The sequence below is a fragment of the Mauremys reevesii genome, linkage group 16, assembly GCF_016161935.1.
Source record: "Mauremys reevesii isolate NIE-2019 linkage group 16, ASM1616193v1, whole genome shotgun sequence".
NCBI lineage: Eukaryota > Metazoa > Chordata > Testudines > Geoemydidae > Mauremys > Mauremys reevesii.
This window is the reverse complement of record NC_052638.1, coordinates 3,225,860-3,238,492: the sequence shown is the minus strand read 5'-3', so window position 1 is coordinate 3,238,492 and position 12,633 is coordinate 3,225,860.

Sequence of the window (12,633 nt, the reverse complement as noted above, 5' to 3'; positions counted from 1 at the left end):
CAGCCTGCCGCACCCACGCGCCTCCCCCAGAGTGTCCCCTGGCTCTGCATGCTGCCCCCACACGCCTTCTCCCCAAGTGTCCCTGGCTGCCCTGGGCAGCTGTCCCCTGCAGCTCCGCACTGCACTCCCTTCCCGGCTGCTGCTATGGTGGGCTACAAGGGAGCGGCCCCGGGAACAGGTTGAGGTGGCTGCTGCGCCTGCGGAGGGAGGAGGTGCATGACAGCCCCCACCCCACCCTGGCAGGTGACTCCAAGTCGACTCGGGGTGGGGGGCTTATCCTAGCTGGACCTCCTGAGCACCAGCCTGGGAGGGCTTTGGTGAGTGTCGTGCTGGGGGAGCCAGGGAGGTCTCCCCTCCCCCACAGCTTGCTGTTGCCAGTGGAGAGAGGGCTGGGGGGGGGGTCCTCTCTGCCCCCCGCCCCAGTGCAGCCTGCCTGCAGCACTCCACACTCCTCATCCCCAGCCCCACACTCTGCACCCCAACCCTCTGTCCCAGCCCAAACCCAGCACCTAAATCCCCTCCCAGAGTCTGCACCCAAATCTCCTCCTGCACCCCAACCCCATCCCAGCCCAGAGCTCACGCCCAGCACCCAAACTCCCTCCCAGAGCCTGCACCCACTCCTGCACCCAAACCCCCTGCCCTAGCCCAGAACCTGCACCCAGCACCCAAACTCCATCCCAGAGCCTGCACCCCAAACGCACTCCCACACCCAAACACCCTCCCAGAGCCTTCGGCAGGTGTGGGGGTGGGGGAGGGGCAGCGAGACTAGGGTGACCAGACAGCAAATGTGAAAAATCAGGACGGGGTAGGGGGTAATAGGAGCCTATATAAGAAAAAAAAAAAACCAAATTGGGACTGTCCCTATAAAATCAGGACATCTGGTCACCCTAAGCAGGAATTGGACCTGTTCTGGGCACCACCAAGAATTATACAAACCTGCAGCCCCTGATTGGGTTAGCATGGGACACGGCCTATTGGGAGACAGATGGAGGAGGTCTCACACAGCCAGTCGTAAATCATCCATGGAGATTTTAAAAAATGAGAGATACTTTTCTAACACAAAGTTTTGGCCCCAACTGGGGTGACTCTACTGTGGGCCTCGTTGTGGTGGATAAAGATGAACTGATCATTGGACTAGATGTTAGTGGTTGCCATGGGGCCAGTGATCATGACTTGACTGTATTCAGTAAGGACCAGTTTGGAGGCTTTGGCACAAATTGATAAATTAAGCAACAATAAGTCATCAGGTCCAGATGAGATTCACCCAAGAGTTCTGAACAGACTCAAATGTGAAACTGTGGAATGTAACCTATCCTTTAAATCAGCTTCTGTACCAGATGACTGGAGGATAGCTAGTCTATTACCCCCACCCCCCACCCCACCCCCCCGCCTTGTCTCCTCTCCCTCTTTGAATACCTGTGAAGTGGCTTTCCCCCACCCCTCCCTCCTGGAATGCTTGTGGGATGAATGGGCTGCTTAACAGCTGGAAGATCAGAAGAGCTCCTAGATAGACAAGATGTCTGGGACTCTAATTAGGCAGCACTCACACACCCAATGCATGGACACTGGCTGAGGTGGAGTGTGACCAACCAGACGCAGCCAAGTCATCTCTAGTCGCAGGCCATGAGGAGCAAGTCTTTAAAAGGGAAAGGGGCCATGTGCTCAGGAGTGCACTCACAAGCTCCCATGGAGGCCCTTCGCCCGGACCGCCTGGCCAGTGGTTTGCTGCGTTGCATTCCATCATGCCTTGGGCAGGGCCGGTGCAACCATTTAGGTGACCTAGGCGGTCGCCTAGGGCGCTGGAATTTGGGGGGCGCCATTTTCTTCAGCAGCGACTGTGGTGGCCGGATCTTCAGCCGCCCCGGTCGCCGCCGGCATTTAGGTGGAGGGAGCTGGGGTAGGGGAGCGCGGAGACGGCTGCCTGCAACAAGTGTGTGTGGGGGGCGGCACGCAGGGGAACTCCCCGCCCCAGCTCACCCCTGCCCCGCCTCCTCCCCGAGCACGCCGTGGCTGCTTCACTTTTCCCGCCTCCCAGGCTTGCGGCGCCAATCAGCTTAGGCGGTGCAGGCAGGGGAGGCGGGAGAAGTGAAGCAGCGACGGTGTGCTCGGGGTGCTTGTGCTCGTAGGAGGGGTGAGCTGGGGTGGGGGCACCTCAGGGCAGGGGTAGGGGTGGGGAGCTGCCGCAAGGGGGTGCCTCAGGGTGGAGGGGGGGTAGCTGCCGCGGGGGGGGGGGGACACCTCAGCACGGAGGGGGAGAGCTGCCGCGGGAGGGGAGGAAAGGGCCCCTCAGGGCGGGGGCGCAAGGTGGAAGTTTCGCCTAGGGCACGAAACATCCTTGCACCGGCCCTGGCCTCGGGAAGACTTACCTTCATCACACCATCCATCACTGTGCTGTGGGACACTTACCTTAAAGGATCCTGACATCTCCAGTGCCGTGCCTGTCCTGGGAGCATGAGTATGCGAGTGTGAGTGTGACACCCTCCCCACCCCCTTCTTTTGAGCTTAGCTATCAATATAATAAATGTGCTGCTTTCTGCCAAACTCTGGTGGGTCATTAGTCCTCCCTAAGCTTACTAGCTGACCCAATTTCGGGTAACAGTTGAAACTACAGTAAAGAACAGAATTATCAGACACAGAGATTAACATGATTTGTTGTGGAAGAATGAACATGGTATTTGTAAAGGGAAATCATGCCTCATCAACCTAGTAGAATTCTTTGAGGGGGTCAATAAGCATGTGGACAAGAGTGATCCCCATGGGTTTGTACTGAGACCAGTACTGTTCATCATATTCAGAAATGAGCTGGGAAAAGGGGTAAACAGTGAAGTGGCAAAATTTGCAGATGATACAAAACTACTCACGATAGTTAAGTCCAAGGCAGACTGTGAAGAGTTATAAAGGGATCTCACAAAACTGGGTGACTGGGCAACAAAATGGGAGATGAAATTCAGTGTTGATAAATGCAAAGTGATGTACATTGGAAAACAATCCCAACTCTACATATCAAATAATGGAGTCTAAATAAGAAAGATTTTGGAGTCATTGTGGATAGTTCTCTGAAAACATCCACCCAATGTGCAGCGGCAGTCAGAAAAGCCAACAGAATGTTGGGAAATCATTAGGAAAGGGATAGATAATAAGACAGAAAATATATTGCCTCTCTATAATTCCATGGTACACCCACACCGTGAATACTGCAGGGAGATCTGGTCACCCCATCTCAAAAAAGATATATTGGATTTGGAAAAGATACAGAGAAGGGCAATTAAAGTGATTAGGGGTGTGGAACAGCTTCCATGTGAAGAGAGACTAATAAGACTGGGACCTTTCAGCTTGGAAAAGAGACGACTAAGGGGGATATGAGAGAGGGCTATAAAATCATCACTGGTGTTGAGTGAGTAAATAAGGAAGTGTTTATATACTCTGTCCTATAACACAAGAATGAGGGGTCACCAACTCAAATTAATAGGCAGCAGGTTTAAAAACAAGCAAAAGGAAGGATTTTTTCACACAACCCAGTCAATGAATCGGTAAACTCAGGGGTTGTACCGTACGACTGGAGAATTGCTAACATAGTTCCTATTTTTAAGAAAGGAAAAAAAGCTGATCCGAGTAACTATAGGCCTGTTAGTTTGACATCTGTAGTATGTAAGGTCTTGGAAAAAATTTTGAAGGAGAGGGTAGTTAAGGACATTGAGGTCAATGGTAATTGGGACAAAATACAACATGGTTTCACAAAAGGTAGATCGTGCCAAACCAACCTGATCTCCTTCTTTGAGAAAGTAACAGATTTTTTAGATAAAGGAAATGCAGTGGATCTAATTTACCTCAATTTCAGTAAGGCATTTGACACAGTTCCACATGGGGAATTATTAGTTAAATTGGAAAAGATGGGGATAAATATGAAAATTGAAAGGTGGATAAGGGGCTGGCTGGAGACGGGCTGGCTGCAGGCTGGGGGTGCGGGCCTGGTGCAGGCAGGGCAGGGGGTGCGGGTATAGGGGGTAGAGCCCACCCTGTATGGTGAGTGCCCCCTCCTCCTCCCTCCCCCACCATGGTAGCAGCAGCAGCCTGGGGCTCGAGGGCTATTTAAAGGGCCCGGGGCTCCCCTGCTTCTACCGCCCCAGCCCTTTAAATAGCCGAGGGAGCCCTGGGGAAGTGGTGCGGCTTCGGCGGCTATTTAAAGGACTGGGGCGGCAGAGGCAGCTGAAGCCCCGGCCCTTTAAATAGCCCACGGAGCCCCCCGCTACCCCAGGGCTCCCTCGGCTATTTAAAGGGCCCGGGGCTCCCTTGCTTCTACTGCCCTGGCCCTGGGAGGGATCCCTGGGGAAGCAGTGGGGCTCCGGTGGCTATTTAAAGGGCCAGGGCGGTAGAAGCAATGGGAGCCCCAGACTTTTTAAATAGCCCCCAGAGCCCCAGAGCCCTACCCCAGGGCTCCAGTGTGGGACTCTGGTGGCAATTTAAAGGGCCTGGGGCTCCAGCCCCTGCTGGGAGCCCCAGGCCCTTTAAATTGCCCCTGGGAAGCGGGCCACCCGATGCGGCTCCTGGCTCTTGCCGGTACGCCGTAGTGGGGCTTGGGCGCGGGGCCTGTCATAAACAGATAGTTAAGGGTTAAGGTCTCTTTTACCTGTAAAGGGTTAACCTGCAGTACCTGATGACCACCTGACCAGAGGACCAATCAGAGACAAGATAATTTCAAATCTCTGTGGAGGGAAGCCTTTGTCTGTGTTCTTTGTTAGAGAGCTCTCTTTGGATCTAAGAGAGGCCAGTCATGTCTCCAAGTTCTCCTGGAGTAGTTTCTACTATTCAATAGTGAGTATTAATTAGAAAGGCGGATTAGTCTTATAATTTGATTTCTACATTTGCAATTGTGTGTTTGCTGAAAGAAATTCTTTATTTCTGTTTGCTGTTACTTCGCTTTTACTGAGAAAGAAAAGGGGGAGGGGGGATGCTCTCCAGGTTTACAGGTTAGACTCTGTGTATTGTTCCATCTTGGTTACAGAGACAGTTACTTTCTTTTTATTCTTTAATAAATTCTTTTCTATTAAGGACTTGGTTGACCTTTCCTTGGGTGGATTCTCAGGAAAGGGAAGGGAGGCATTCCTCTGTAGTTAGATCCCGGTAGCTCTCCTAGGAAAAGGGAGGGGGGAGGAAGCAGGGGGGAATGGGTTATTTCTCCTGGGTGTAAGAACTCCATGGATTTGGAGCTCTTGGGATCCCCATGGATTTTGGGGAAGGATTGTGTCCCAATCCACGTACCTGATTGGGTGGTGGCAGCTTTTACTAGATCTAAACTAGGATTTTAGTTTAGAAGAAGAATTCATGCAGGTCCCCATATTGGAACCCAACAGCTCTAAGTGGGGGTGAGACCTATGACAGGGCCCTCTTAGGGGCAGGGCCCGATTCAGGGGAATTGATTGAATTGGCCTAAAGCCGGCCCTGCCTGCTGATGAGCCAGGTAAGGGCCCCGACCGAGGGCAGGTCGCCGACTGCACTGGGGTTTGAGACAATCCCCTTCCCTTTGGTTCTGGTTATGGGATCAATGAGCCAATCCGGGCAGGGCCCCGGGGTGGGGGCAGGGCCCATCCCAGCTGAGAAATGGGCCCGGAGTCCCAGATCCACAAGCGGCCTAGGTGTTGTGATGCTCCCGAGAGAGCCAGGGGAAGAGCGATACGATGCACAGACCCAGGCACGTTACCGCAAGAACGGCCACAGTGGCCCCCCCTAGGAGTCTGTCTCACTCAGGGGCCCAGGGAACTTTTCCAGCAGAAATTCAGGCTCCTGCGGGATGAGGTGGCAGCTGAGCAGTGGTTTGATGGGTTGTAGTCTTGGCAAAATCTGGAATTAGGGGGCCTAAAACCAGAGTTTGGATTTTCCTCCAGCCTGCCCCTGGCATGGCTACAAACCAGTAGAGTCCAGCTCCCATAGCAGATTCCGTCCCCTTAAAGCAAAGGGTGGTGATATGTGTATCCTTTCTCTGTGACAAATAGTCCCCAATGGAATCGTTAGCGAGCGTGATGGAAAGGGGGCTTTGCGGGGCAAGGGCCCTTCCTGTGCCAATTGCATCTATTGCTGGTTAGCTTCAGTCTCTGGTTCCTCGGCCTCTCTGGTCCCTTCTCCCTCTACCTTTTCCTTCCCAGCAGCAGCCCAGCCTTCCTTAGGTGTTATTCACAGGACAAGTATCAGAGGGGTAGCCGTGTTAGTCTGGTTCTGTAGAAGCAGCAAAGAATCCTGTGGCACCTAGTCTATAAGGTGCCACAGGATTATTCACAGGACAGGCTAACTTTGCTGTGAAGTGAGTGCAGTGTGTGCTGAGCTGCAGCTGTGCGAGGGCACCAGCTGCTTTCTCTATCGCTCCCCAGCAGTGGCGGCTGACTGGGCCTGGGGATGGCCAGGGCGAGCCGAGAACCTGTCTCAGCTGCAGGGGCAGCTCTCGGGACTCACTCTGAATCTCTGCTCCTGGCCCCTTGGGAGCTCGTCCTCATAGGCGGCAGGTTTGTATAATTTTTGGTGGTGCCCAAAATGGTGGTCCCCCCCCGCTCCCGCCCTGTAAGCCGATATAAAATGAAGCTACAACGCGTCGGCACCACAAGGTTACAAGGGTCAATTAAAAGTGGAAAGTCAGAAGCAGCACTTGCCTGCTTCAATATACGGCATTAAATTTTGTTGCACCTGTTGTGACAAAGTGGGAATTTTCTTAATGTTTTCTCTGAATACTGTGTGGGTGCCTCAGTTTCCCCTGCAAGGTGACAACTGAAGGTGTTGGGAACAAAGAGATCAGGTGGCCTCCTTGTCCGGAAGAGACACAGAGGCCAGAGGAGGGAGTGTCAGTTTGGAGCTGGCTGGGGAAATGGGGAGAGGCCCAGAACTTGGGTCTAGGCTCCCCACCCTCCAAGATGGACCTGACTGAGGGGTTCTGTTTTCTGTACCTACAATCTCTGTTTTAGACTGTATCCCTGTCGTCTAATAAACCTTCTGTTTTACCGGCTGGCTGAGAGTCACATCTGACTGCGGAGTTGGGGCGCAGGGACCTCTGGTTGCCCCAGGACCCGCCTGGGCAGACTCGCTGTGGAAAGTGCATGGTGTGGATGGGCATGCTGAATGCTCCGAGGTCAGACCCAGGAAGGTGTAAGCTTCTTGCCCTGCAGACAGTCTGCTCAGAGAGAGGAGGCTTCCCCAGAGTCCTGACTGGCTTTGTATGGAGTAGTTCCAAAGCATCCCAGCATCCCCTTCCACACCATGCGCTTCCCGGAAGTCTGCACAGGCACTGACACTCCCTCCTCTGGCCTTTGTCTCTTTTCCAGGAATTAGGAGGCCACCTGATCTCTTTGTTCTCCAACACCTTCAGTTGGCAGCTTGCAGGAGAGTGGCCCAGGCCATCAGTTGCCCGGAGACAGGGTTTCGGCCATTCTCTGTGCAGATGGCATCACACTGGCCCTCTAGGGCTCTACAACAATTACACCCCCTTATCCCACCATCTAGATCCTTGAGAAATGCATAGGGGAAACTGAGGCACCCACACAGTATTCAGAGAACATTCCCACTTTGTAACACCTGTATACGACTAGTTATATACTTTAAAGGGGTGTAAAATAATCAAGTATTGTGCTAAACACAATGATACTCCAAACTGACCACCAAATTTAAGTTGCACGTTTTTCCCCTCAGGTGAGGGCTCTGGGGTGGGGCTGGGGATGAGGGGTTCACAGTGCAGGAGGGTGCTCAGGGCTGGGGTGCTGGGGGCGCAGGCTCTGGGGTGGGGCAGGGCTGGGGATAAGGAACTTGGGATGCAGACAGGCTGCCCCAGGGCTATGGCCAGAGAGGACTCCCCACCCCACCCTGTTACCGGCAGCAGCAAGCTCCAGCGGAGGGACCCCTCCTCTCCCCCCCAGCAGCACACTCACTCTGCACCACAGTCACTGCACATGCTCCTAGGGACTCTCTCAGGTCCAGAAAGCTCACTCGCCTCCCCTGTGGTGGGTACCGGGTGTCACGGAGTCCCCGGGCGATGGTCTGGAACTGCTCCCCACCAAGCCAGTCAGGACTCTGGGGAGCCTCCTCTCCCTTGGAGCAGACTTTTTCAGGGGAAGAAGCTCACACGGCTTCACCTCCTGGGTCTCTCCTTGGAGCATTCAGCATCCTCTGCCCCTCTGTGCCCTTCCCACAGCGAGCCCGCCCCAGCAGGGTCCTGGGGAAGCCACAGGGTCCTGCACCCCCACTTTGCAGTCAGACGTGACTCTCAGCCAGCCAGGAAAACAGAGGTTTATTTGATGACAGGAACATGGTCTAAAACAGAGCTTGTAAATTCTGGGGGCAGTGAGCCAGACCCCCCCTGTCTGCACTTAACTCCTCGTCCCCAGCCAGCTCCAGACTCCCAAACCTGCTCCAGCCCCTCCTCTCTGCTCAGCTCCTTTCCCGGGCAAGGAGGTCACCTGATCCCTTTGTCTCCAACACCTTCAGTTGGCACCTTTGCAGAGGAGGGGCCCAGGCCAGCAGTTTCTAGGAGACAGAGTGCCAAGCATTTAGGTGCACTGGCCCTTTGCTATGTACCAATCACACACCCTGATCCACCACCTAGATACTTAAGAACTGCAGAGGGGACACTGAGGCACCAACACGGTATTCAGAGAAAACATTAAGAACATTCCCAGTTGGTCCCCCGGGGGCGGGGGGGGGCGTTGCCATCATGTGTGGCCTCCCCACCCCTGCTGCTGCCCCTGGGTGCCGGGGGTGGGGGAGAGAGCTCCCAAGCACCTGTGTGCCTCCTTCCTCCTCCTCTTTCCCTCTTCCCCTCCCCCGGTGCTCCAAGAGGCTGCCGGGCCGCTGATCTCTATAGCCTTAGGCAGAAGCAGCACAAACAAAGGAGAGAGGCACTGGCTGTTTTCTTTCAGGCAGGGAAGCTCCGAGGCGGGGGCAGGGGAGAAACCCAGCTCCAAATATTGGTGGAGCAGAGCCCTCAGCCTTGAATATTCCTGGTGCTTAAGCACCTCCAGCCCATATAAGATGCCGCCCCTGCTCGTCCTCAGTTCCTAGGGCGAGAGGCAGGGGAAGAAAGGAAGCCGTGTCCGGAGCACAGGGCAGTGTGAGGCAGGGACGCCCGGGCTGTCAGGCTGGAGAGGCCCAGCTGACGGGGCTGTTAGAGCCAGTGTAGCAGGCAGGGTTTGTGTAGCCGGAGTGGCAGCTGGTCTAGCCGGCCCTTGGCTGGAACGGGGTGAGAGGAGACTCGGCAATGGCGCTCCCCTGGCACTGACTCTCCTTGGCTGTCATAAAGGGCAGGGACGGCTTAAGGCCTATTCCACCAATTCCCCTGAATCGGGCCCCGCGCCCAGTGAGAATCCCTTCCCTGGCTAGAGGCGCCTTTTTAATTTTTACTCACCCGGCAGTGCTTTGGGTCTTCAGCGGCACTTCGGCGGCAGGTCCTTCACTCGCTCCGGGTCTTCGGCGGCTCTTCGGCAGTGGGTCCTTCAGTGCCGCTGAAGACCTGGAGCGAGTGAAGGACCCGTCGCTGAAGTGCCACCAAAGACTCAGAGCATCGCCCGGTGAGTACAAGCCCCATGTATTTTTTTACATGCATGGGGGTTTTTTTTGGTCATCTGTGCCAGGGCCCCGACGAAACTGTTTAAATTGGGCCCTGCACTTCCTAAAGCCGGCCCTGATAAGGGGTGTAGAGTGGGGTTCTCAGACTTTTGTACTGGTGACCCCTTTCACACAGCAAGCCAATGAGTGCGACCCCCCCTTATACATTGAAAACACTTTTTAATATATTTAATACCATTATGAATGCTGGAGGCAAAGCGGGGTTTGTGGTGGAGGGTCAGAGCTTGCGACCCCCCCCATGTAATACCCTTGTGACCCCCTGAGGGGCCCCGACCCCCAGTTGGAGATCCCCTGGTGTAGAGGTATGAGAACTGGGGTGTGTGTCACATTTGGGTCCATGGGGCAGAATGGCCAAGACTGGCTGCTCTGAGGTTCTTGTGCTCCATTCCCTTCTCTTCCAAATCAAACCATGTAACACAAGTTCAGCTTCTCACTTATGGCCTTTTCCCCAGCCCAGGGTCTGCTGCAGGGACCTGGCTACCCTACAGGATTCCTGTCCACAGCTCATGTGCCTGGGCCTCCAGTCGACCCTCTGTGCTCTCTTCTCCTTCCCAGCCTGCTCCCAGCAGCACTGCACTGAGCCTGAGTCACACATGAACCGGTTGCTTTCCCCTGCCAGAGCCCTGCCTGGCCTGGCCTGACAGCCACAGGCTGTGCCGCGAATCATAGAATATGACCTCAGGAGGTCATCTAGTCCAACCCCCTGCTCAAATCAGGAGCAACCCCAACTAAATTATCCCAGCCAGGGCTTTGTCAAGCCTGACCTTAAACACCTCTAAGGAAGGAGATTCCACCACCTCCCTAGGTAACCCATTCCAGTGCTTCAACACCCTCCTAATGAAAAAGTTTTTCCTCATATCCAACCTAACCTCCCCCACTGCAACTTGAGACCATTACTTCTTGTTCTGTCATCTGCTACCACTGAGAACTGTCTAGATCCATCCGCTTTGGAACCCCCTTTCAGGTAGTTGAAAGCAGCTATCAAATCCCCCCTCATTCTTCTCTTCTGCAGACTAAACAATCCCAGTTCCCTCAGCCTCTCCTCATAAATCATGTGCTCCAGCCCCCTGATCATTTTCATTGCCCTCTGCTGGACTCGTTCCAATTTTTCCATATCCTTCTTGTAGTGTGGGGCCCAAAACTGGACACAGTACTCCAGATAAGGGATCTCTGCCCCACAGCTGCAGCTGATCAGCCAGCAATGGGGCTGGGCCCAGTTCCCCTTAGAAGGTTCCCTTCTCCTAAGCTGACCCCGTGGGTGCTCTTTTCTCCCTCCTACCAGGGTCCTTCCCCTCACTCTCCTTTGTCCTGTGCAGGCCCCACTGCAGTGGATGTGAGTGTCTGAGGGACATGAGAACTGGTGAAGGCTTCCTCCGTGTCTTTGTCATTAATAACAGCAAATCATTTGCTGATATCAACCTATACAGAGAGCAGATCAAGAGAGTGAAAGATTCAGATGACGTGCCAATGGTGTTAGTGGGAAACAAGTGAGACTTGCCCACAAGGACAGTGGATACAAAACAGGCTCAAGAACTAGCCAAGAGCTATGGGATCCCCTTCATTGAGACGTCAGCCAAAACAAGACAGGGTGTCTCTGACACATTGGTGAGAGAGATCCGCCAATACCGGATGACAAAGCTCAACAGCAGCATAGACGGGAATCACGGCTGCGTGGGATTGTCATGCACTGTGATGGGATAAGCCCCCAAGAACACCTGGTTCAGACGTAGCTGGAGGACAAGTCTTGGTGCCACTGTAAAGCATGTCATGAGGATGCCCTGCCAGTACCTGGTGCCAGCCAAGCAGTATAAAGTCCTTTTCTGTGCTCCAGCTGAAGAGAACATCTCTGAACAGCTACCTCCTTGCTAGGCTACCTGAGCAGAGAAAGCCCCATCTGCTGATGCACTGGGATTTCTTTTTTCTTTTTTTTTCCTGGGTAGGTTCAAACAGAAAACCGGTCACAAGAAAAGCAAACTTTAAACACCAAATGCTGTGAAAAAGATGACAACATTTTTACCTTTAGAGTAGATGCTAGAAGTGATGTTTGTTTCGTTTGTATCAGATTAAGACCTGGGGAGGGATAGCTCAGTGGTTTGAGCATTGGCTTGCTAAACCCAGGATTGTGAGTTCAATCCTTGAGGGGGCCATATAGGGATCTGGGGCAAAAATCAGTACTTGGTCTTGCTAGTGAAGGCAGAGGGTTGGACTCGATGACCTTTCAAGGTCCCTTCCATTTCTATGAGATAGGGATCCTGAACGTGCTCCCCACGCTCTCCAGGAAGGAGAACGGGGCCTTTGTGAACTGGGAAGGGAAAGTTCTTCCCTGGTGAGACGCCCCCTGGCCACGCGACAGGAGCCCTGGGTCAGGTCATTCCAGTGACCGCGCCGTCAGCCGTGCCTGTGTCCTCAATAAACACTCTGTTCTCAGGCAGCAGTCCTGCCCAGGCTGGTTTTGTAGCATTTGCCCAGCCTGAAAGCTGGGCAAGCGCTAACCCCCGTATGCCCAGCAGAGCGGAAAGGCTGGACTCCCAACGCCGGGGCTGTGCCGGTGCCAGGGCGGTGGCGAGTGAGATCAGGGCAGCTCAGCACCCGGAGGGCAGCACTGTCTCTTGTGTTGTCTCATCTGGAGGCAGGGCTGGATTTAGGGGCAGGTGACGCAGGCGACCCCCTGGGGTGCTGCACTTGGGGGGGGCACCAGGCTCGGGGTGCTGCTTTTGTTCTTAGCAAATGTATAGTCTTCTCTGACTGTGATAACTCATGCCTGCAAATCATGCAGCGAAGTCGTGAAATGGGCTCCCAATGCAATACAAATCTGGGTATTCAAATGTTTTACAAAGGGGGTGGGTAAGTCGAGGACGCTCCTTGCTTGAGCGCCATTGGGTCATGGGCTGGCCCTGCCTGGGGGATGCTTCATCCGTGTGCTGCCTGGACTGGGGGTAAATGACTCTTTGGCTCAGTGCTCTCGCCCCAGCGTCAGCTGAGCTCGACCCTCCTGCACCTAAAGGAGGCTGAATTCAAAGCAGTCGCTCGGACTGG